Source organism: Crinia signifera, chromosome 4 (genome assembly GCF_055691185.1).
Source record: "Crinia signifera chromosome 4, ASM5569118v1, whole genome shotgun sequence".
NCBI lineage: Eukaryota > Metazoa > Chordata > Amphibia > Anura > Myobatrachidae > Crinia > Crinia signifera.
Window position 1 is genome coordinate 171,913,644 of NC_139220.1, and position 27,269 is coordinate 171,940,912.

General features: G+C 43.2%; 1 protein-coding gene across 7 annotated transcripts in view; it reads right to left on the reverse strand.

Moving 5' to 3' along the window:
• The window catches only part of PIK3CG (phosphatidylinositol-4,5-bisphosphate 3-kinase catalytic subunit gamma), a 99,721-nt gene that overhangs the window by 46,556 nt on the left and 25,896 nt on the right, over nt 1–27,269 (reverse strand). For 2 of the 7 annotated variants that reach the window (XM_083182981.1, XM_083182980.1), the window contains exons 1-3: nt 13,424–13,940; nt 11,036–11,186; nt 4,726–4,983 (exon numbers count right to left, since the gene is read on the reverse strand). The exons of 3 other annotated variants lie outside the window; for them this stretch is intronic. The gene's annotated coding sequence lies outside the window, so the exon portion shown is untranslated. Of the gene's footprint in view, nt 1–4,725; nt 4,984–11,035; nt 11,187–13,423; nt 13,941–27,269 lie in introns of those variants that run through there. 2 more of the 7 variants (XM_083182979.1, XM_083182983.1) reach the window with 2 other exon arrangements.

Genomic DNA, 27,269 nt, shown 5'->3' on the forward strand with positions numbered 1-27,269 from the left:
GCCTAAATAATTAACCATTAATATTTTGAGTTGGTCCTGGACCACCAAGCCGCGGCACCCCTGCATGTGTCCCGAGGCACCCCAGGGAGCCACGGCACACAGTTTGGGAACCACTGGCATAAACTGAGACGTAATAAAAATTTAAATTCTCTATTTTTGACCTTCTTAGATAATGGGGAATTCCAGCACGGGGAGGCTGCCTTCCCATTTACACTGTTTTGCCGTGAAGGTACCAAGGACATAGACTGCATAACTGACCCCTCTTCAAAAATAATACTCTCATTCCAACAAGCCTGCCAAAAATGTTCAATATTAACTAGCTATCCATTGGCATATTTTCAAATGCGTCATTTTGCTACTGCGATAGTTTCTCATCTCGCCGATAAAGATTGGTATAATGACTTGGATTGTATGCTAAGGGCTAGCCCTGCTGCTGAAAAAGCAATTACGATTCACTACAACGATCTCAGACCACTTATTGTACATTCTGATGTTCACTCAGGCATGAAGCAATGGCTGCATGATTTTCCTGAACTATCTTGTGAAATATTACTCAAAAACATGGTGAAATCGTGCCGACTAATGCCTACTGCGCAATATCAAGAAATATTTCTGAACCTGCTCACTATTCGCCTCATCGACAACACATCTGGAATCTCCAGATGAAAAACTATTACATTGTCTCTGGTCTTGCCCATCTATACGACATTTCTGGCAACAAGTCCGTAGCTATGTATTAGAACATCTAATTAATTACATACCTTTTAACGCTGAATGGGCTATATTCGGGATTGTTCCCAAATCTCAAAGAGTAGCAAAGGGATGTAGAAAGCTATTATTAGCGATTCATGCAGCCGCATGTAAAACTATACTCCAGGGCTGGATCTCTCCCCATGTTCCATCTCTTACTCTTTTTCAAAACCAAACTCCACCACATTTTTCAGATGGATTGGATTGAGACAACCTTAGATAGGGAAAGACGTGTCTCACAGTTTTTTGAGACATGGGAGAGTTATATCTCCACCTTTCCTTTAGAGTTTCGGAAAAGGATTGAAGGCACACTCAAAAACACTGAGTGGTACGAAACAAGAGGACTATGTGACGACCCCCCTATCGTCTTAAATTCTTAATTTTACACTTTGTTGGGGTCTCCTCAGGGCTCCGGGCTCCCAGCTCTACAGTATATAATCAATTCATGGGTAAAACACATAAAATATGTATGCTTTATTTTTCATAATGTACTTTATTTTATTTTATTGTAATTGTATATCTATAGAAAACAAGGATAACAGGCAAAATAAATTGTTACCATACATAATATTCATACTTTACTGTTATCGATGCTTTACCAAAGTTATTTTATTGTACTATACAAACAATTGTAAATGTTCATTGCATTGCAGTGCTTTAATAAAAAGTTATCAAAAGAAAAAAAAGTTGAACATTACTATTTTGAAAAAGACAATTGTTTATTGATGCCATGATGGATGAGTTATGGGCATTAAACTATAATTCTCTGGTAACACTAAACAAGTGCATCCAAGAATGTGTATATCTCAGAATGGGCGAGATTGTGCATATTAAGTGCCCTCCTCTACCAGACAACTCTACTGGTATTTCTACAGTGCTAGTAGATGTTGTCAGTGGATTAACATTAATAAGAGGCAACATAATTTAAAAACACTGGTCTTTCAAACAAGGTGCCCTGAGTTTATGGCAGTCAAGGAAAAAACAAATATTCCATCATCCCTAGACTTTCTGGGCAGTATTTTATGGAGAATTTTAGCTTTTTTCGCCTTGGACGGAGAATTTTGCTCTCCAAAAGTGAACCACCCTATTCAATGTGAAATATTCGCCGTCTTTCTAAGTGATTTTCGCCGTGTCTCTCAGTGTAGCAATTCTCCATCTTTTGATGGAGAGCTGGAATGTGAACTTTTAAACTAAAAGGTTTTTTTTTTAATTTTGGTGTCAAAAAATCAGGTTTTCTTTTCTGTGAAGGGGCATGTTATTTTTATTCATGTGCTTATAGCACATGAATATATATTTAATTAAAAAAAAAAATATTTAAAAAAAATTTTTTTTTTTTTACACAGTGCAGCCAGCAGGGGGCCGGAGCGCTCGAGCCGCTCATTAGATATTCATATATTCACTGCACCCGATCGTTAATATGCACGATCGGGTGCAGTGAATACTGGGTCCCCCGCTGGCTATAGGGGGGCAGCCTGTGCTGCATGGGTCCCGGGGAGCCCCCCTGCCCTCCACATTCGTCTGGAGCAGCCAGGGAGACTTTAATCTCTCTGGCTGCTTCCGTCCCCCGGCTCCCTGAAAGCTCCCTGCCGCGGACGCTCGTCCGCTGCAGGGGTTGGACTCGCCGCGAGTGGCGGCGAGTCTTAAATACATTGAATAGTGGGAGCAGGAGGCTCCGGACCATGGAGAGTGCATGGCGATAGAAAAAAATCTCTCGCCATGCACAGAGAATTTTTTTCATTGAATACTGCCCTCTTTCTGTAGGACAGGGGTGTTCTCTAATAATCTCAAAGGATGACCAAACATGAAGGGATAAATTCATCTAAAGCTTCTAAAAATAAAAAGCGGTTATGTTGCTGATAGCAACCAATCAGATTCGATCTATTATTTTCTAGGATGTAACACAGAACTGATAGACAGGATATGGTTGGTTGCCATGGGCAACATCCCTTTATTTAATTTTTAGAAGCTTTAGTAAATTTACTCCTAACTTTTTAAGGTCAACATGAAATGAAGAGGGAACTTCCCCGTGGGTGTCAGGAAGAGGGAGACCACTTTTAGTGCTCTCTTTTCTATATTATAATTTGCACAGATGTATGCTGTGAGTTGTGAGACTTATGGTTATCATTATATTCCTAGAATTACATGAATCAAGCTGTACCTTCCACCTGATCTGAGTAACAGCAACTATAAGGGGGAGGCATATACATAACTTTCCATCACATATGAACTCTTGCAGTGCTTAGAACAAGTGCTATTCAATCCGAACAGTGAATGTGTTAAAAAAATATACATTTGCCTTACTCCCTTACAATATATTAAATATGAGTACCTCTGTGGTTTATATTCATATATATTCATATTTCTCCATGACTATTAATCTCAAGAGCTCAAGGGTTTCTCAATAAATATAAAATTCATGTTACTTAGTAATCAATAGAGACAGGATTATATGCAACATAAAAAGCTTGAAATATGCATGCAAATATGCATGAAAAATACTTAAAAATATGCATGAAAAGTGTTAAAATATGCTACAATAAATAATAAAAAAGTACTTTTTAACTTATTTATTTAAACATTGGCATACATTTTGTTGCAAATAAACCTCAAAAATAGGCCCACAGCATCTGCAGATGTCTAGTGCTATACACAGGACTTTTTTTCTTCCTGGCTGCTACAGCATACTGCAGCGTCCAAAGCTCTACTTGCATCAACTACACGGACCCTCATCTCCGGCGCTGATGGATCAATTGTCAGCAAAGAGTATGAGGGCGGCGCAGTGGAAGGCTTCCTCCCTGTGCCGCATACTCACTATGACACGGCATTTCCTATGCGCGGCGTGATGTCACAACCTTTCCGCCCGCCTGCTCTGCTGCAGAAGTCTGTCTCTTGGTGTACAGTACCAGGCAGGGGCAGGCAAAGATTCAGAAGCTTCGTAATGGCATCCGCCCCGACTGACTTTTATCAACATGGATTGGCAGCCTAGAGCAGTGTCAGACATAGCATACATACAAGGTTCCCCACACTGCGCACATATTGCCCCAGCCTGCACACTCTACCACTACCTGACCAGCAGCCGCAGCAAGGCAAAGCAGTGCTGTGACTCGCGGATAGAAAGGGGGCGGGGCTTAAAATATGCACTATTGCTAGATTTTAGGTAAAATATGCAATAACCAGTGAGAATGGGCAAAATATGCAAATGCATATGCAAATATATATAATCCTGTCTCTAGTAATCAAGTAAAATTGTGACTTTGATACTGTCCTTGTGTAAGATAGTGGGAGAATGTCCAACTGATGGCCAAGGGAAGGTATATCTGCACCATCTGTGAAGCCCCGTAGACATGGTGCAATTCATTTTCTATTCAATCCTGATTCGATCGAATCGCACGGCGTAGTGCACATATTCGATTTTGACTATATAGTACAAATCTGCCTTTTGTAACATCTGCCGCCGGTCTGCACTGAGAGGAATGTCTTCCTATTAGGTGTCTTCCAAGCTCTTATGGTCCCCATATACGCTGCAATGCGACACAATACGATGCGCACTCCCGCGGGCATCGCACAGTACAAAAAGTATGTGCTGCACATACTTTTTGTACTGCCCGCGGATCGCATCACACGCAAATCGCATGCATTGAGATGCGATACGCCCGATAACGCGTTGCATTGCACGCTGATTTTGCAGCGTGTATGGGGACCTTCAGGCACGCACAGCAATACAAATATGATTTGTAATTATACCGTATATAAAGTATTGAATCCAACAGGGTTTTAGTTAATAAACAGAAGTTAAGTGTCAGGTTGCCATTAAGAATGTGTTCACATTATTAAAGCAGTAAAAGCATATTATCAGTTTAGCAAAAATAACCTAGATAGCATAGGGTAAAGCCTCATCGCCGATGAGCATTTCATTTACCTAATCCAACCATAGGTAAGAGTGTGAGGCAGTGGCATCGCTACCTTTGTATGTACCTGGTACAGTGTCTTTAGTGTGGCCTATGGGGGTTAGTGGGCGTGGTCTCATTGCCTGAACTCCTGTTCTAGTCACTGCAGTGGTCAGGGAAATGCGAGCTGGCCCCCTCAGAGTCCTTTGGCTACAGTGCCTACTCAGGGACAGGAGCCAGGTTCTGCACTTAATGTGCCCCCGGGTTGCGACACCCGGGTGAACCCCAAAGCGATGCCATTCGTATGTCGTCTTGCAGGACAGGTACTGGGGCAGATGTATTAAGCCTTAAAAAGATAAAAACACAAGGGTTATAAAGAGTGATAAACTCCCGGCCCCTAACAGGCATGTATCATGATGTGTTTGACATTGGCAGTTATGAGCTAATTAGCTCCACAAGTATCACTCTTCATCATCTGTTTGCTAGGCAGCTTCTTAAGCCTTGGAGATATATAAAATGGAGTAGTTGTCTAAAGCAACCAATCAGAGTCTGTCCTTTCAAAGACTGTGAGGTATGTGCACAAAGCATGTGGGGCGCTCTGTCTGCATAAATCATCGCTTGATTTAAAAACAAATCAAAGATATGCAAATTTGCCTAAGCATGAAGATGTTTGTGGGTAATACACTCATGTTTTGGTCAATAGGAATGCTTTTGTAGAAGTTTGGCAATTTTGAGTGCTATTGAGGGTGAATAACACATTTAAAACTTGAAATAGAACTTTAAAACGGAATAGAACTAAAACAACTGATTAGTTAGTTAGTTAATAATCGATTCTGCATAGAAACACTTTGGTTCTATTGTAGTTGATTTTAAATAGAAACAAAATGGCCTTTTAGTAAATATACCCCTGAGCCTCTTTAAAGTCAAATCTGAGGACCTAGGTCCAAACCTTGTGGAGATCATAAATTCTCCACATACTTGTGTGTGTTTGCTCTTGTACTTAATTTCTTTTCCTACACAATTCAAAAAAAGGTACTTATGTAGTATCTGGGCTGCCGATTTTTGGATTGTATGCCTTAAGTTAAGGCATACAATCCGATGCGATGCGATGCGATATCGCATCGCATCGCATACAACCAAATCGCATGCGATGCGATCCGATGCGATGGGCCCGATTTTTCACCTATTGCACCTAATTTTTAATTTAGGCTTTGGCACAGGTGGCAAAAATTGGGAGAAAGGGTATTTTAGGAGGTTAGGGAGGAGTAAAATGTGAGGGTGTTTGAGAGGAGAAAGTGCTGTTTTATGAGAGGTGATTTTGGAGGAGATTTGGATACGGATATGGCTACAGCTTCCACGTCAGCAGCTGCGTCGTCGGCAAGGCTGTTTACATTGCCGCAGACTGAAGAAGCTGCTGTTCTTTTCCTGCAGCAACATGGCCTTCTGCCCACCACAGCCACCTGCGACAACGGGCATCCCATGCGCCTGAACATGGCTGATCAAAAGTGGCGGTGTTATATCAAGGCTTGCGGCAAGAAAAAAAGTGTTCGTGCTGCGCTATTTAGTCCTGGGTGCCGACTCCCTTTTGTCACAATTGTCCGTTTCATATATTTGTGGAGCCAGGAGTTGACATCAGTGGAGTTGTGTCAAAAGGAACTGAATCTGTCAATCAAGACAGTGGTCGCATATAATGCGTTTATGCGTCAGGCCTGTGAGCAGGATATTCTTGCTCAGCCGCAGCGCAAGATTGGAGGCCCAGGAAAAGTGGTCGAGGTGGATGAGACTCTTTTTGTCCGTCGTAAGTCCAATGTGGGCCGACTACTTCCCCAGCAATGGGTGTTCGGCGGTGTCTGCAGAGAGACTGGGCAATGCTTCATGCTGCCAGTTGCCCAGAGAGATGCTGCAACCCTGATGGCTGCTATTCAAGCTAACATCGAACCTGGGTCCACTGTGATGTCGGATTGCTGGCGAGCATACCGAACCACTGATTTGGAGGCGGCTGGCTACACTCATGCCAGGGTGAACCACCGCTTCAACTTTGTGGATCCAGAAAGTGGGGCACACACCCAGAACATAGAACGTTTATGGGGTTGTGTCAAGTGGAGGAATAAGTGCCATCGTGGAACAGCTCGCAGCAATCTGACCAGCTACATGACCGAATTTGTATGGCGCAAGTCCCTAGCTGGCGATGATGTATTTGGCCGTATCCTGCATGCCTTAACATTGCTTAATAAGTCACATTAATTTGTTTGTTTGCTTTATTTTCTGTCACAAATATATCATTAATCCTTAACTACAGTTGTCATTAATGTGTCAGATGCAAGTGAGATTGAGTGAGATATGTGTTTTTCATACCCCTACTATCCAAGTGGGCATGGAGTTGGATATAAACCTGTGGCGAGCGTAGCGAGCCACCGAGCCCGAAGCGTGGCGAGCGCAGCGAGCCCCGCGAGGGGACGCAGATTTCTTAAACAGTATTCTGCGTCCCCTCGCGGGGCTCGCTGCGCTCGCCACGCTTCGGGCTCGGTGGCTCGCTACGCTCGCCACAGGTTTATATCCAACTCCATGCCCACTTGGATAGTAGGGGTATGAAAAGGACCCCTTTTTCCCATTGAATTACATGTTAAAATGGACCAAGTCTATTTTAACATGTAATTCAATGGGAAAAAGGGGTCCTTTTCATACCCCTACTATCCAAGTGGGCATGGAGTTGGATATAAACCTGTGGCGAGCGTAGCGAGCCACCGAGCCCGAAGCGTGGCGAGCGCAGCGAGCCCCGCGAGGGGACGCAGAATACTGTTTAAGAAATCTGCGTGCGCTCGCCACGCTTCGGGCTCGGTGGCTCGCTACGCTCGCCACAGGTTTATATCCAACTCCGTGCCCACTTGGATAGTAGGGGTATGAAAAGGACCCATTTTTCCCATTGAATTCCATGTTAAAATGGACTCAGTCCATTTTAACATTGATTCCTATGGAAAAATCGGGTCATCGCATCGCATCGCATCGCATCGAATCGCATGGTCGCATGCGATGCGATGCGATCTCCCGATCCGACCCGATTTAGAAATCGGCAGCCCAGTTACTACATAAGTACCCAAAAAAATATACTGGTAAGTTTGCCTAAACAGCTACATAGTAGAAGCCTGAATACAAATATACAAATATACATTTCAAATGTACCACTTATTTCAGGAGAGTAGACATTACCTCCAAAGCACTTAATAGAATATTAACAATATTAGCATAACATTATTTATATATTTTTTGGAGTGTGGGAGAAATTTCAAAGGTGACCTATACAAACAGAGCGATCATACAAAATATATACTAACCAATGTGCTATCCTGCCGCACCAGATCAGTGTACAGCAGGCATTCCCAACCACGGTCCTCAAGTCACACCAACAGTGCAGGTTTTAGTGATATCCAGGCTTCAGCACAGATGGATTAATCAGAATCCATCAGATACTAATTAAGTCACCTGTGATCAAGCCTGGATATCTACAAAACCTGCACTGTTGGTGCACCTTGAGGACAGTGGTTGGGAATGCCTGGTGCATACCTCCTAACATGCCCCTCTCCAGGAGGGACAGAATGCTCTGTTTCTGGACTTCCCTTTCAAGTTATGATTGCATCACCTGTGGTGAAACACCTTTCTTATCAATTAACCAGTTTCAACACAGTTGATGGCAATCACACATTTAGGGGGAAATCCAGGAACAGAGCATTTTGTCCCTCCTGGAGAGGGTTATGTTGGGAGGTATGCGTGGTGTAGACAATAGTATTTAACCATGCCTAGTCCAGATGGTGTCACTACTAACATTATATCCAGCCACTACATGTCCCTGATAGAGAATATAGGGGATGATTTATTAAGCCTGGTGAAGTGTTAACGTGGAAGCGAGTCAGCTCCCATGATTTTTCTAACCGAGAGGTAGATTTATTATGCTTGATGAAGTGATAAAGGGTTCTGGTTTTTATCACTGGCCAATCAGCACCTACTGTACCTGTAATTTTTCAAAGCAAGCCTGTAACTTCACAGATAGGAGCTGACTGGCTGGTGATAACAACCACACACTTTATCACTTCACCGAGCTTAATAAATCTACCCCTCAGTCTGTAACATGACATTTAGGAGTGGATTGGTTGGTGCTTTATCTCCCTACACTTTATCACTTCACCAGGCTTAATAAATCTGCCCCATAGAGCTTGTCTTGGTCTTTGGCAACAGTGTGAATTCCACCACATGTAATAGACTACTATCAGAATTACACTGTACACATGCCCACACAAACTATCAACAATCAGAGAACTCTCACAAAATTATCTGTAGATAGACATGTGTGCATACAGTTTACACTGTAGTATGGATAGTATACAAATAGCTATAGTATATTGGTTCTAATAAAAATTGCAACAATAAAAAAAAATTCTACATTTTACATTTGTAATTCCGGGGTCTGGCGCATTATAATTAAACCCAGCTTGTCCATTCTACAGAGGGCGACCTGGGTTTAATTATAACCCGGGTCGAAATGTTCGATCCAGGATATTTGGTGTGATTCAAACTGCCCCTAAACCCTGGGTTATTTGTGCAATGTGAAAGGGTAATGGTGACTTTTTCTTTAAATCAGTGTCTTTGCACCTGCAGTATGACACATCACTCAATCGATATCCAGACGATAGGTCGACAGTCAATAGATCAACACTATATGTCGACATGCAACACTATATGTCAACACTGACAAAAGGTCGACATTCACTAGGTCGAAATTGAGGAAAGGTTGACACAAGCAAAAGATCAATAACTCTAACCAAAGGTTGAACTCGATGGATGCACTTAACTATGCCTTAACTACTATGTAACTATGGTGCAGATTTATTACGCTCGGTAAAGTGAGAAAGTGTCTGGGTTTTTATCACCGGCCAATCAGCTCCTACCTGTCATTTTTCAAACCAAACCTTATACTTCACCTTTAGGAGCTGATTGGCCAGTGATAAAAACCAGACACTTTATCACTTCACCGAGCTTAATAAATCTGCCCCTGAGTAACATTGTAATGGTTGACATATGAAAAGGTTGACATGAATTTATTTTTATGGATATTTTCATGCTTTACAATCCACGTGGTCTACAATTGGGAACAAAATCGTGTTCTGAGCGCAGCGATGCATTATGCCCGTGCTACACTAATTAGGTGTCCATGTCGACATTGACGGGAAAATGTGAAAACTCACGTTGACCGTTTCATGTGTTACCCGTTTCCATTTCGGCATTTTGTCAAAGTTGATCTTTTGTCTATTGACCATTTGTTATTGACCTAGACACAATCGACCCTTTGATCCACCCCACTCATTATGTACCAGAGACTTTAACTTTAATTGCACTGGAATTTGTCTTAAATATGTGCAAAGTTGCAGATAAAGCACAACGGACTGGGCGTGAAAAAAATATATGGCTGCAGAATCGCTGCACTTCATATACAGCTTCAGACTCATTCACACGCAGATGTACAAGTGTCACAAACACATTAATCTCTGCAATCTAGTGAAGCAGTTGTGACATCCGACTGCAGTCAATATGTACATTTGAGAGAAAAGTGCACTTGTGCAAGTCTAATCACATGGGATGACGAGATGAGCGACATGACGACACATCTGTACTGTATATTCCTATTTCATATGGAGAAAAACAATATTGATGTACACAAAACTACCACTGAAATAAATGTAGAAGTTATGTAGTGTTGCAAATCAGTTATTAACAGACCAATATATTGCTAATTACGTTCCTAACTTCAGTTGTGTACAAATTTACACCACAATAAGGTATTGGGGGTTATTCAGTTGATCGCTGTTGTATGAATTTGCAATCCTATCGATTTTCGAAAGACTGTGCATGCATATAGATCATAGCGCAAATGCACAAGGTCAAATAGTGACAGAAATAACGAAAATATCGAACCGAAATCCCCTGGCAATTTGAAGGATAGGTAACCGCTGTTGGTGGGTGGTAATGGCCATTTTCTCGGAGTGTCAGGAAAAACGCAGGCGTGCCCAGGTGTTTTCTGGGAGGGTCTGTGACATCAACTCTGGCCCTGATCAGCCTGATACTGTCACAGAGTTGTGGAAGGGTCAGAGCTTCTCAAATTTGCATAGACTGGATAACTCATCGATGTAGAGTGTATTGCGTATGGATTTGCAAATAATAGTGACCCATTCGCACGGGGAGGGTTTTCTTCCTATCTTCAATTTGCAGATGAGTGATCAGGCATAATGTCAATAAAAATTCTAGATGTTAGTACAATTTTAAAATATTTCATTAAATAGTCAGTAAAGCAATTTTACATGGATGGCCGCTCTGCTCATAGCCTAGTAGTGATACAATTAAATAGTTACCTGCTTTTGTGAGAGAGGCAATTCCACTCATTTGTTTAGGATTTGCAGACTACAAGTTGCCGGTCCTGCTGCCTGACAGTGTTGTGTGTCAGATACAGCAGCTGCTCTGCTTTACTTCTCGTCTTTCTCTCTAGCTACAGAGGAAGTGTTACTGGCAACAGGAAGGAAGCTTTAACCACATTGATTATTCATTTGATTACATATTTAGAAGAGCCGCTGTGCACTTCCCCTAGCTACAGCATGAATGTACTGAGACAACCATCAATAGCTTTGTTAAAATGTATAACCCACAGTACAAATATACTATTGCTATTTAAATTCTTTAAGCTGTGTAGCGATATTTCTGTGGAAAAACACAAAGGCCTATTGTGTGGAAAATAGCAGCATCACACACACTGACTGGTACAGTAGATCTATGATAACATGTTAGTAGGCTGACACACATTACTGCTCCACATAATAATATAAACCTATGGCTGGACTGTATATGCCCCTAATGAACTGCTCATACAGAAATACCAAAGGATATATTTACCAAAAATGCTAGTTGTGTGGGGGGCTGAAATGCAAAAGGAAAGTTACAGTATTTACCTCAGACGCTTCTGTCTTCTACAGCATGCGGACAACTGACAGACACTGTGGGTACTATGCATATCAAACTCACTTGCAGCATTTAAAAAGGAAAACAGCTGCTTCAGATAGCTATTACTACAATTTAGTGGTTCCCAATCGTTTTTGAATCATGGCGCTCTAGATTGTCAGCATTTTTTTCAAGGCACCCTTACATAAAAGATTTTTTTTGTAACTCAGATTTTTTTTTAAATTAAGTAAAATGTGCCTACAGTACCAGTCATCCTTAGGTTCAGTTAAGTGGTGGTGTACAGTTATGCTTATTCCTTAATTTCCCCATATTTTAGGATTAGTAGTTACTAGTATTGGTTTTGCTATAACTGTAACTGTAAATAATTTAATTTGGTCTTGGTCTAACAACCCGAGGCATCTCTGTAAGAATCTGACAACCCCATGGTGCCTAGGCACACAGGGGTAGATTTATTATAGCGGCGCTAAGAGCGCTTCCTGCTTCGCCTCATTAGCAAGGCGAAGCAGGAGGGGACACCGACAAGATCTACGAAGATCTTGCCGCCGAAGCGGAGGAGCGCTAACTCCCCCCTCCGGCGATGTCCCCTCCAGCTGACAGCACGTCTGTTAAAACTGACGCGCTGTCTCCTCCCCCCGACCGGCTGGACTGCACATGCACGGGATCTCGCTACTCCCGCGAGATCCCTGCGCAGCTCAGAGCCAGCAGCAGGGACAGCGCTGTCCCTGCTGTAGGCATAGGGCATTGCCGCCTGCAGCTGTCGAAGTCGATAGCTGCAGGCGGAATGGTCAGCGATGCTGACCATTTATAAATCAGTCAGGAGGCAGGGGTGCAGCATGAAATATCGTAGCTGCGCTATGCCTCCTGTCCCACACTGCCGCCGATAAAGTACCCGGCCAGCAGGTGTGATAGATCAGGGGAAGTGCTATCCCCTGCCTTAAGGCACGGGGATAGCGCATATTCCCCTGATCGTTAGTTAATAAATTTACCCCAGTTTGATGTGGAAGGCACACGCACATCTAAGGTTACTCTGAGGTAACCTTAGATGTATGTGGGCATTCAGAAGGAAGTGGGCTGGCAACTGACATCCAGTGATGTCAGCTGGCCACCTCTGGCGCCCACATCACCGGGCGATTTCCATGGGAATGTCCAATGTTTTCATGGGATTGCCAATGAAATAGTGGGTGTTCCCGTGGGTTTAACTATCCGCCGCCGCCCCCCGGTCACAGCCTAGGATGCATATACCCAGGGAACAGTCTACTTGCCTTGGCCGCACGCACCCGGCGTATGCACATGCGCAGAAATGCGGCTGCACGTGCAAAACATCGGTCCCCGTGAGAACGTACAGTCCTTGTGAATGAACCAGAATAACCCCCTTAGATTAGCGGTGCCCTACTCCAAGAACAGGACGGGCAGCTGACATCCGGTGACATCAGCCACCCACCCCCGGGAAGGCAGGTGGCTGCCCCCATTTGCATGGGGACACCCATCAGTTTCCTAGGAGCAACCTGCATTTTCATGGGTACGCCCAGAAAACACTGGCTGTTGTATGCAACTACTCGATGCACCCCCCCCCCCCCCCCAGTGTGAGCACCGCGGAGACTATATTTGCTTATGTGCATTCGCAGATCTAAATTCCTGGATTGGGCCCTGGAACAACCCACGAATAGCGACTGATGTGAAAGGTTCCTGGGCCAAAATCCCGGCAAAATTTTCTGAGATTTCAACCCAGCATGGAGTAGGGTTGTTCCCGGGTTCATTGCCGGTGTGAAAGGGGTAGGGGTACTCACCCGGGTTGCCAGTCCTCAGTGCATGCGGTCATGCCGGGGATCCACACAGGCGGCGGGTGCAGATGCAAGGCGGCGGATGAAGATGATGCAGCTCTCCAGCGCCCTCACTGCAGCCGAAGAGTTGTGTCATCTGCGTAGAATGAGAAGTGGGAGGCTCCAGTGCACAAATGAGCAAGAAGACAAGTACATTACAGTCTCTAGATTGAAAGATAGACACCTCACAGGTGCTCCACTGGCATAGTGTTCCCTCTAGGCTTCTTTTGCAGGGCGCTGCACCCTGCCCATTTTTAAAGCTTTTAAATGCACTCCGCCCTTTTGTGTGCGCCTCCGCCATACTGACTATCTGCAGCTGTCATTGTCAGTTCTTCTAGCTGCCAAGAGCGTGTCACCAGGCCATCGCAGGCATCCCAGACAGGAGCCAGGACTGTGTCCTTCACGCCGCAGTGTCATCTACGTCCGCTAATTGAAACATTGTTAGTTTTCTCCCAGCCACTTATCACAAGTACCACCAGCTTTCCTAGAGACAAGGTAAGAATAGGTTAAATATATAGGGACTCCCATAAAGCTGTTAAAGAGCTGTAAACATGTTTTTTTTTTTTTTTTATATTCACTTAAGTTTTACTTAGGTAGCTGAAGGTGGTCTGGGTTTAGGGGATGGGTATCTGGAGGTGGTATGGGGGCAGAAGATGGGTAGGTGGTGGTATGGGTGGTATGGGTGCCGCCCCCCCCCCCCCACTGAAAAACTTGTCATCTTTAGTGGGGGAAGGGGGCGGGTGCCCGCTCGGTGGCCAGCACCCTGCCCTAAAAAATTCCTAGAGTGAACACTTTGGCAGCTTCATTATATGGTTCCTGCAAAATGCCCTGTCAACGTCTACAGTGAACTGGCAACTCCGGGATGCTGGCCTTCTAGGCAGAGTGGCAAAGAAAAAGCCATACTGTATGTGAGACTGGGATTTTGAATAAGGAAGGCTATAACTCAGTTTGCAACGCCATGCCATACACTGTGAACAGCACGTTATTGGAGCCAATTTCTTTCTCCAACAGGACAATGACCCAAAGCTGGGGTAGCCAACCCTAGTCCTCGAGAGCTACCAACAGTGCATGTTTTGCAGGTGTCCTCACAGAATCACAAGTGAGCTAATTAGCTCCATCTGTGTATATTTTAAAATGTGTCAGTGATTAATGAGTGCAGCTGTGCAGCAGCTAGGTTGTCTGGAAAATGTGCACTGTTGGTAGCTCTCGAGGGCTAGGGTTGGCTACCACTGACCCAAAGCAAACCTCCAAATTAATTAACTATTTAGGGAAGAAGCAGGAGAAGTGCCCATCAAGCCAATCCAACTTGTGGGAGGTGTTTCAGGAAGCATGGGATAAAATTTCTTCAGATTACCACAACAAATTCACAGCTAGAATGCCAAAGGTCTGCAATGCTGTAATTGCTGCAAAAGGAGCATTCTTTGACGAAAGCAAAGTTTGAAGGACAAAATTATAATTTCAAATAAAAATCATTATTTCTAACCTTGCCAATGTCTCGACTATACAGTATGTTCTATTCATTTTACAACTTTGATAAATGAAAGTCAGTTTTCATGCAAAACACGAAATTGTCTGGGTCACCCCAAACTTTTAAACGGTAGTTTAATTCTATTAAAATAAAAGGCCATAATTAATATTGAAACAAAAATACTTTTTTCAGGGTTGCACAGACTTTCTGGATTACAACTATTCATATGGTACAACAAGACCTTCCCATAGCCTCCAAACCTTCAAATGATCTTAACACCTTCAGTGGTGGGTTTTTCTGGGGCAGGAGTACCTAAAAAGGACAGGTTTTTCCTATCCCAGAAAAACCGTCCACTGATGGGGTAGATGAGTCCCAGCGCTCCCCTCCCCTCCTGTGAACTCCCCCAGTGGTCTTCAGTGGAGCTCCCCTGCCACTGCGGCTGCTGCCGATCATAATGGGAGGGGTTAAAAATCCAAGGGTGGTAGCAGGGGCCATTTTATTCAGTGCATTTCTTTTCTTGGGGCCTGATTCAGAACTGATTGCTGGGCTGCGTATATTCAGAGCCCAGCGATCAGGTAAATGCTGCCCTCTTTCATATAAAAGGATATTTACATAATGGGAGGGGTTAAAAATCCAAGGGTGGTAGCAGGGGCCATTTTATTCAGTGCATTTCTTTTCTTGGGGCCTGATTCAAAACTGATTGCTGGGCTGAGTATATTCAGAGCCCAGCGATCAGGTAAATGCCGCCCTGCCCAGGGAAATCCTGGCCATGTGCATAGCTACGACTTTATTTGCAGCCGTATTGCCCCTTACACGTTATGCCACACACCGCGATGCCCATTACACATTATGCCACACACCATGACGTCCATTAAGCCACATACCATAATGCCAGGGGCTTCATGCTCGACGCCAGGGGCTTAATGCTCAATCCTAGGGCCCTTCATGATCGATGCTAGGGCCCTTCATGCTCGATGCCAGGGGTGGGGGTGAAGTGCTCGTTGCCATGGGGGAGTTTAAGAGCATTGAGAGTGGCAGCCTAGTCGAGAGTGTGTATACCTTGCTGCCATAATAAATATTCATTGATGACCAGTATTGCCAGTAATATATACATTGCTGGCATGTGCCAGCAATGTATATATTACTGCAATATATATATATGTATATATATATATATATATATATATATATATATATATATATATATATATATATATATATATATATATATATATATATAAATAAATTTGGACAGCAGCGCGGCACTCAGGACAGTGTAGAAAAAAAACAAACGTAGCCAAACTTATTGAACTTCAATAAGTTTGGCTACGTTTGTTTTTTTTCTACACTGTCCTGCGTGCCGCGCTGCTGTCCAAATTTGTATTCAGCGTCCAGCTCCGGCTGCCCGCCCTGTGAAGGCACCAGGCACCTAGATTTAGAGGATTGGAGTGCTGGCATCCCCACGCATGTATGTATATATATATATATATATATCTATATATATATAGATATATATATATACTGGGAAAGACCGCACTCTCACCAAAACACACAGCAGTGGGGTGCCCAACCAAAAGTACAAACCCAAAAGGGTATGTACTCAAAAATAATCCAAGTATCTGCACACTGGGGAGCAGAACGGCGAGCACTCGCCAATCACAAAACAAATTTTGTGAAATCCAAAGAGTAGATAATCAAATCAATAAAGAGTCACCAGAGTCCAGCATAGACAAAAGAGTATATTTAGTGTGACAGCCCCGACGTTTCGGTCCAAATCATGGACCATTATCAAGGAGCCTAAGGCACACAAAAGAAAACATATAGCATAAATACACTTAGAATGGAACAGACAGTGTATAGAAACAGCAAGGTACAGGTTACAGCTTACATAGTCATCATTGAAGTCTGGTAGTCAGCGACGGAGGTAATCTCTGCCTGGTAGGAACAGAGTCAGCTACCACCATAGTGCAGTCCAGGTCCCGCTATTTATGTGTTTAAAAGGGGGCGGAGGTGTGCAGCGAGCGCGCCGAATTAGCCTGCGTGTCAGGCTGCTGGAACGCACGCTGATATCCGGTGAAACCGGAAGTGACGCGGCCCGTGGACCGCAGAATGGAACGCACAGCTTCCGGGTAGTCCGGAGCTGTGTGTCCAATGGACAGTTTAAAGGGGAAGAATTATTGCGCAGGGATACCGAGGCACTATTGTTAAACAGAACAGTGACGGTGTCACTGTGTTCATATACATCAGGGTACATACAGTAATCGGAGCGCGCAATATAAATATGGTATATACACTAAATAGCGGGGGCTGGTGTTAGATAAGAGCAGCATAGGAATGAGACAAGGGAGAGAGAAATATGTGAATAGAGAGATAGGATTAGAGTGATAAAGTATAGATGCCAAGTTTATTAAGAAAGGTGTGGGTTAACCCATGTGTTGGGGATTTAGTAGGAAATGGGGAGAATATGTGCCAGGATAAACGTGAACGCAATGAGGATATATTCCAAAGGGGTCAGAGAAGAGCGAAGTCACCATGGTAGTGAATGGACAGTCAGGACCATATCTACACAATCACCATAGAAGTTACAGAGTATACAATAAGTAGGGATATAGAGGTACAATATCAAGGTGGACTAGTAACTATGGTATAGGATACATTGCATAACTATTAAATGACATAGAGAGATACAAATACGCCTAAGGCGAAAATAAATTAAAGCTACAGAGGCTTCATGCTGTTATCCAAAGGGGTAATGGTCCACCGATAGTATGACATACAAAATCTCGAGGATAAAGATTAAAGGATAATAAAGTAACAAATGTAACACATTAGGAGGACCAAATGTATTGGCAGCGGGCATGAGAAGCATACAAACAAGAATAAATGACATTATGACTGTCTCAGAAAGATGGATAGAGGATTGTTCTCATTGAGTCCACGGGGGGCAATCGTGTCCAACCGATGAATCCAGCGACTCTCAAGTTTACGCAATTGAAGTCCCCTGTCACCACCTCGGGGTGAGGGTGGTACCCAGTCAATGAGTCGGCAGCGTAGATTGGAGTTCTGATGGCCCGCTGCGAGAAAGTGGCGTGGTATGGGTAAGTCTGCTTTCTTGGTCTCAAGTGCAGAGCGGATGGAGTTCCTATGATTTGCCATCCTTTCTCGGAATTTCCTAGTAGTCATTCCTACATATGCCAATCCACATGGGCAATTTAGGAGATAGATGATATGATCCATTTGGCAGCGGAGGCGATATCTGATCTTGATGGGCTTGCCGGAGTGGGGATGTGGGAAGGAGATGCCCGGAGTCATGCTACTGCAAGTGGTGCATCCAGTGCAACGAAAGCACCCGGGTCGTTTGGAATGGAGCCAAGTCAAATTGCTCTCTGAAGAGGGGCTCATCATAGGGCGCATGAGGAGTTGTTTTAGGTTTGGTCCACGTTTGTGGGCAATCATAGGTGGACCGAATTGTTGTAGTCTTAGAGCTTTATCTGAAGAGATGATGGGCCAGTGTTTCTTCAGGCTCTTCTGGACATTGGAAGAGACGTGGTCGTACTGATTCACAAAGACCATCCTTGATGGACTTTTGGTGGTAGTGGAAGAGTTTAGACGTGGACGCGTCATATTGGTTCTGGCCTTAGCAAGGCATCGGTTCAGAGTGGTTGCCGAATAGCCCCGTTGGGCAAATCTGTCGGTCATTTCCTTAAGTTGGATCTCCATGGTGTCATTGTTTGAGTTATTTCTGATAACCCGCATGTATTGGGAAATCGGTAAATGCTCCTTTAGTGCAGGAGGGTGCTGGCTGGTAGTTGATAGCAATGTGTTGCGGTCAGTAGGTTTTCTAAACAGGCTGGTTTGGAGAGTGCCCTCTGTGAAGCAGATGTTGATGTCGAGAAAGTTGATGGACTGTTGATCAATGAGATGGGTGAACTTGATGGGACAATTGAGCGAGTTTAAGGAATTCATCATCACGTGGAATGCTTCCGCGGTGTCGGACCATATCAAGAACACGTCGTCAATGAAACGTTTGTAGAACAGGATCTGGTGGCCATATCTTGGCAAGATGTGGGTGTCCTCATAGTTTGACATGTATAGACAGGCGTACGACGGAGCCAGGTTAGAACCCATCGCGGTCCCGGATACCTGGATGTAGTATTTCTTTTGGTAGAGGAAATGATTGCATTTGAGGATAACTTCTGCTAAGTCGACCAGGAGGTTGGTGGGGGGATCTAATATTGGTCTTGCGTCAAGTTTGGTTCTTAATACTCTCAGGCCATCTGTGTGTGGTATCACTGTATACAATGAGCACACATCCATCGTTGCTAGTAGGATCGGGTTAGATGGGATGGCGGTGGTGTTGATTTTTTCAATAAAGTCGGAGGTGTCTCTCACATAAGTGGTGCCCGTAGTGACCAGCGGCTGTAAGAAGCTGTCCACAAAGATAGCCAAAGGTTGTAGAAGTGAGAGTCTGGCGGAGATAATAGGTCTGCCTGGTGGGTGAGAGTGGGACTTATGGATCTTCGGCAGGGTGTATATTATGGGGCATACTGGGTGGTCTACTGTCAGGTATTCGTGAGTTTCTTTAGTGATCCACCGGTTGTTTAGGGCATCGAGTAGGAGTTTGTCAATTCTCCTTTTGAACTCGGGTATGGGATTTTGTGGTACCATTTGGTAGGTGTTACTGTCAGCTAGTTGGCGTAGTATCTCAGAATGATAGTCAGACCAGTTTTGTACCACCACCGCCCCACCCTTGTCTGCTGGGCGAATCACCAAGTCAGGGTCGTTTTTCAGGGCCTTCAATGCTGCCCGTTCGGCATGGGTCAAGTTGTCGTATTGGGGTTTGAGAGGTGACTGTGAGATATCATTTTCGACCAATCTGGTAAAGGTCTTGATGCTGGGGTTCAGGGAAGTGGGGTCGAATACTGATGGTCTATGGAAGTTGGTTCTGGGAGTCGTGGTGGTCGTGCCAGCGAATTGCTCATGTAGCCGCAATTTCCGGCTAAATTTGTACATGTCTATCGTTGTTTCAAAACTGTCGTGAGCACAAGTGGGAACAAATGATAAACCTTTGGCCAATAGCGATGTCATGGCTGGGGTCAAAGAAGTGTCAGACAGGTTAAAAACTAAGTCAGCACTGGTTTCCTGACTCGTTTTCCCAATTCGGCCACACCGGGGGTGTGGTCTATGCCCCTTCCCCGTCCTCTTGGTGGTTTGCGGGCTTTGGAGGTGTTGCCGGGGTCGGACCCTAAAAAATCAGACTGTGGGCCGGACAATTCAGTATCAGAGGCAGATGTAGATGACCCCGTGTTAAAACGATAAGGGTTAGGTTGGCGTCTAGGTCTATAAGGCCTCTGCGTGCGGCCACTCCCCGAGTCACCAGCCAACCACCTATACACGGTGTGGTTCTGGTAGTCGGAGGTTACTACCGTTAGCTTATTACGTTTAAACGAGATCAATTCCTGTTTATACGTGTCCACCTGGGTTCTGATTTTTTCTATGAGGTTACAGGATTTATCACTTTTGATGGCTGGTAAGTGGGCAATGCCAAATTCATCAATTTCTTGTTTCACCTTTTTGAGCTCGGTACCAACTTCCTCTATCACCAACAATAAGAGATCAAAGGAACACTTATTTAAAACGCCGCACCAACGACTGCAAAAGGTCGGGTTACGTCTACCAATGGTGGGAATGTTGGATATACGGAAGCCCCTTGGAATGTACTTCTTTCTATGATATTCTGATAGAAAGTGGCCGTGTAAGGTCAAATCGGTTTCACGTTTTTTGAGTTTGAGGAGTTTTTGATAAAGATCAGTAGGGGATTCAGTCGGTAAGGTTTCAAAGTCGGCGTGGTCAAATAACACTTTATCAGCATCATAGATATAGATATATATAGATATATATAGATAGTCCAAGTATCTGCACGCAAGGAGCAGAAAGGAGAGCACTCTCCAGTTACAAATCAATTTTTGTGAAATCCAAGTTAGTCAATAATAGTTTAATAAAGAGTCATCATAATCCAAGAGAGACAAAAATGATATATTGTATGACAGCCCCGACGTTTCGGTCCAAATCATGGACCATTATCAAGGAGCATAGCCATCTGAGGATTCAGGTAGTCAGCGTTGAAACAGTCTCTGCCAAGTCAGTCAGGACAAAGTCAGCTCTCTTGGATTATGATGACTCTTTATTAAACTATTATTGACTAACTTGGATTTCACAAAAATTGATTTGTGACTGGAGAGTGCTCTCCTTTCTGCTCCTTGCGTGCAGATACTTGGACTATTTTTGAGTGCAAGCCTTTTTGGCCTGCATTTTTGGTTGGGCACCCCACTGTTGTTCTCCTTGGGTGAGAGTGCGGTCATTATATATATATATATATACACAGCACTTACCCAACCTTGCAGAAGGGAAGAAGACAGACCAGCACTCGTTTTAAAGAAGTATTTGTATTAAAGTGTATTTACAGCATGGCAAACATCTTTACAAACATCAGACAGACCCTGTCTGATGTTCGTAAAGATGTTTGCCATGCTGTAAATACTCTTTAATACAAATACTTATTTAAAACGAGTGCTGGTCTGTCTTCTTCCCTTCTGCAAGGTTGGGTAAGTGCTGTCTCTATCATTTGCTGTGTCTGGACCCTGCACCACCGTTGCTATACGACTTTTGAGTGCCGTTATATATATATATATATATATATATATATATATATATATATATATATATATATATATATATATATATATATATATATATATATACACACACTGGATTATAAATATCATTGGTGGCCAGTGGTGCTATTAATATATACATTGCTGGCATGTGCCAGCAATGTATATATTACTGCCTTAAAACAACTTCATTGGTGGTCACTGGCGTTATGCTCCACACAGCAGGAGCACGGAGCAGGCAAGTCAGCCGGGGGCGGGGCTTTCTGCTGGGGGCGGGGCATCCCGCCAGGCTGTATGTCCGGGCGGGGGGGGGGGGGGTGGACTCAGTGGAGCAGAGAAGCTGTGCAGCCGCAGCGTTGGAGCCAGAGGAGAGGCAGGCAGCGTTGGAGCGGGGAGGGGTGAGTATGAACAGGGGGAGGGAGCAGGATGTCAGCTGGACTGAAAGACTTTCATCTTTCAGCCTGGCTGCTGTACACACTTGGCGATGATGGCTGAAAAATCAGCCATCATCGCTAGGCATGCTGGTAAAACCAGCAGATTGCCCACCTCGCTAGCGATGATGCGGGAGCGCGCATCATCGCTAATCGGCAATCTGTGGGGCATACACACTAAGCGATGTTCAGCTGAAAATCGTCAAGTGTGTATGGGCCTTAGGTGATACTTTTAGTATAATGCTATTTTAAAACCAAATATTCTGAAAAATTCTAGTAGTTTTTTCTCAAGCTAATCTCACCTCTACAAAGTGTATAAATAACTGTTGTGTTTTGTCAAATGGAAAAAAAAAAACTTTTTTGATTGTGAAACCTTGGGGGTTATTCTAGTTCACTCTTTCTGACAAAATCCTTCTTAGATGGACAAAACCATGTGCACTGCAGGGGGGCAGATGTAAAATGTGCAGAGAGAATTAGATTTGGGTGAGTTACTTTGTTTCTGTGCAGGGAAAATACTGACTGCTTTATTTTTACACTGCAATATAGCTCTAACGTTGAAGTAGAACTCCACCCAAATCTAATTCTCTCTGCACATGTTACATCTGCCCCACCTGCAGTGCACATGGTTTTGTCCATCTAAGAAGGATTTTGTCAGAAAGAGTGAACTAGAATAACCCCCCTTGGCTTCTGTAGCACTATTTACTCTAAAACCAGTATCTTTATTACAGATCTTTAATTATTAGGTTAAGCCTAATATGGCCTTGTAGAGCCCTTTATCATACACCAATGCAATTCTTTCCCCTATACGATGCCTTATTCTGTATCTTCACTGTAATAATCATATTCTTGTACAACAGAAGCATTTTGGATAACTAATTATTTCATGTTTTGGAATATTTATATATGAGGTATCTTGAGGTTTCTTGCATTTATGTTGTACAAAGACATCAAACATGAAAAACACAAACATTTATTTTATTTGTTCATGAAACAAGGTTTCAAGACATGAAACAAAGTTTGCAAAAAGATACTGTGTTTTCAAATAGTGCCACCAGTGGTTATCATCCACCACTTAACACCAATTAAGACTTTTCTCTTAACAATCAATGGTTAAAGTCTTTTCTTTCTTTACTTGTCTTTGGGTTTTTCTGAAAAAACTCCAAAAAAGAAAAAGATGGTGCAATATTGCTTATGCAACTTGTTATTTTTATTGGTCAAAATTTCCACTCACATGTTTTTGCATGAAATTTTGCATGTACAGTAAGTCCACTTTATGTGGATACTTGATAGATCTGGCTTTTTTCCTAAAGTTCTTCATCTCAGAAAGGACACTGTAGGAACTGAACATGCAGAAAAACATTGCAATATTGTTTCACAAATGTAAATGATGTATTAATAAAATGCACTCACATATAAACATATTAAAATTGCATATAACCATACGATTGGTAGGTGTCTCCTGAGGTTCCAGACCCAGAATGTGGAAATGCCCAGCTGATGGTGTTCTTGGTCACCAGTCCCGGAAACTGTACCATACTGCCTCTTAGCTGAAAATGCCACCGATGATATGGTCCTCAGGTATCTGTGTAGATTTGGTGCTTTTTAATAAGCAATATTGCACCGTCTTTTTCTTTTTTGGAAAACAGAAAAACCCAAAGATAAGTAAAGAAAGAAAGGACTTTAACCATTGATTGATAGAGGAAAGTCTTTATTTGGTGTTTAGTGGTGGATGATAACCACTGGTGGCACTATCTGAAAAAACAATATCTTTTTGTATGTCCTTGAATTTTGTAGTGTTGTATGGTGAAGGCTCCTAGTGTTTGTCACAGCGGCTATCAGTGAAGATTTTTTGCGCACAGGAAAGCATCATTTCTATATCATGAAACAAAGTTTGTGTACAGTCTCAGACCCTGAATTTGAATGCCAAGCAATCATTTTCTTGCACATATTTAGTGCCAGTTACAGATCATGTCCCCAGTAGTGCCAGTTACAGATCATGTCCCCAGTAGTGCTAGTTACAGATCATGTCCCCAGTAGTGCTAGTTACAGATAATGTCCCCAGTAGTGCCAGTTACAGATTATGTCCCCAGTAGTGCTAGTTACAGATCATGTCCCCAGTAGTGCTTTTAGCAACAAAAAAAAAAAAAAGAAAGAAAGAAAAAGGGCATTCTGGAAACTATGGTTTTCGGAATAATATGGATAACGGAAATCTGGATAATCAACTTGGGTACTTGTGTAGTTTCACGGCGGCAGTTACATAGTCAGCGTGGTGTCCCTGTCAGAATCAGCCTAGTGTTCCCGCGGCCAGCGTAGTCAGCATCCCTGTCAGTATCAGCGTAGTGTTCCCGCCCGTTCGTGGCTAGCCGGAGCTAAGGTAGTTAGCATAGTCAGTCAGTGTTATGCAGTTAGCGTAGTCAGTCAGAGCTTATTACATTGAGTGGGAACCATTGACCGTTTTAACCTGCCTGAAATGACAGGTGTGAATGTGTTCCTGAAACACCCCCACGTCAGGTAAGCCGCATGGAGTCATTTGCCAGTATGTAACATGGAGCACTGGCAAATACGTCCCTTATTTTGCATGAGACACACTTGCACACCGCACCCCCCTTTGTGCAGAAGACGCATGCGCTACCGAACCCCTAACCCTGTCCGTCTCCCTGAAGCGGACTCAGGCAGGGTTGCCGTACCCTGCCGCAAGAATTACTGAGATGCACAAGCGTCTGAGATGCTCCTGTGTCTCAGACAGATGGAGCGCCTCTCCGCCGGCGCCCACCAGCACAGGGGATCAGGTGGTTACCGGCGCTGTGTGAGAGGCGCTCACTAGGATTGCCAGGGACAGTTCGGTGACTACGCTGCCTGACGGGGACACTACGCTGACTACGCTAGGTAGCCGTTGGGCTACGCTGACAACGTAGTATAGCCTGCCGCCGTGAAACTACACAAGTACCTCAACCAGTGCTAATTGGAGTTACTTGGCTCAATTAATTAGGAACTCAGTACCCAAAAATCATATTGTACAAATAGAATCAGAGTCGGGGGTATGTGAAGACACAACACCAGAAATCACACAGGTATTTGTTGAGTACTATAAAAGATTGTACACATCTACACTGGAATATGGGGTGTAGGAAGTTAAACAGTACCTGGCAGGGATACAGATTCCAAAAATAAATAGAGAACAGTGTGTATTAATGGAGAGCCCTATTACAACAGAGGAGGTAAAAGAGGCCATAAATCAACTAGCAGGTAATAAAGCACCAGGATGCGACGGAATCCCGGCAGAAATCTACAAGAAGCATAGGGAAAAAAATAGCTCCCTGGTTAACAGACCTGTTTAATGATAGCCTGATAGATGGTAAACTACCCGAGTCAATGGACGAAGCCCTAATAATAGTAATCCCTAAACAAGATAAAGATCTATGTAAACCAGAATCATATAGGCCGATCTCATTGATAAATATGGATGCAAAAATACTTGCTAAAGTACTGGCCCAGAGAATGGAGGTAGCCACTAATGATGTCATCCACCCAGATCAGACCGGGTTTCGTAGGGGTATGAGTACAGGGGTAAATATTAGACGTTTATATACAAACATTCAGTTAAAACAAGAACAGGAAAATGAAAAGGCTATTATATCACTAGACGCGGCAAAGGCATATGACTGCATTGAGTGGATATACCTGTGGGCGGTGATGGAAGTATATGGGTTCGGGCCTAAATTTATAAGTTGGATCAAACTGCTATACAGAGATCCTAGGGCCAGAGTCCAAATTAATGGGTATAGTACAGAACCGTTTGAGTTGTCTAGAAGGACAAGACAGGGGTATCCTATGTCCCCGGCCCTGTTCAATCTTGCAATAGAGCCGGAAATGGAAAAATAGTGTCAGATACCTAAGTATCTGGCACTTTAAGAAGCGCAATCCTGCTCAGAAAAAATTGAATGTCCTTACAGTTTTATGAATATATAAATCAATTTATTAAAAGCATATAAAGTGGAATCAATCCACACAAAAAAATAGAATAGAACAATATCAATTGTGCACAATTTAACATACAGACATGACAGACAACATATAACATATAATGCAATAAAAGCTGGACTTGCTGGGATTGCCGTTTGCTTATTAGTGATAAAGTCACTCAATTGAGAATGAAATAAAGGCTTATAGGCTTCTTAATAGAGGCAGTGATAGATTCTCATAGTTACCAGTCCTGCATGAACTTTCAGTGGTGGACAACCAAGGTCAGTCTCTCCAACTGGTATATTACCAGAGATGTACTCCGGAAGAAGCTGTGTTGGAACCTTCTCCTGCTGGACCAGCCAGCTGGGTGGTAATTGTAATCCACAGGTAAAGTGCGCTTGCAAAGTATGTGCAGGACCGGCAAAGAGTAGGGCTCAAAAACGGGTTTCTCCGCCTGCTCGTGAAGTCGGCGGCTTCCTCAGTCTGAGCCCTCTGGTCACAGCATAGCTGTTTTATAGTAGCGCCGTTCGCGCCATTCATTTAGCCCGCACTTCCGGGTTTGCGCATCAAGCCTCGTTTCCGTCAGCATATATTTATAGGCTCCCGCGGCCATTTTGTTTCTATGTGTCTCAAGCCTCGTTTTCACTCAGGGAGCGTCATAGATAGTGTCCCCATGTTTACTGCCTTATAAGCCTCATTTGCATAGCCCAATAGCGAGCTCACCTTCATTCTAACAATAATTGTAATCCATATGCCCAAGTTGAAATTCATCATGCCTCATTTTAATTATATAAGCCTCATTTCTTTGTTTATTTCATTCCTTAGTGCCAGCAATTAATCATATATATATATAGAATGGCTCGCAATCCTTAAAGGGACATACACACATATAACACAAAAATCATAATATTAATTGAATATATACTAAAAATAAATACATAATGATATTTTTATATGTAAAAAGTAATAAAATAATTTATATATATATATATATATATATATATATATATATATATATATATACGTAATAATAATAATATATAATTCAAAGCAATAGTTAAAAAATACATATAACAATTATTGATAATGCATAATAGCGATTAAGTCAGTGAAAGTTGTATCAGTGGCTAAACCCTAATAGGGTATATCAAGATCACAAGATCACATGCATGGACATTCAACCCTTATCAATCATAAGCAATTAGGACCCAAAAGGGTAAACATACATAATTCCCAATTCATAAATATACCAAATTACTACCAATAATAAACTAACA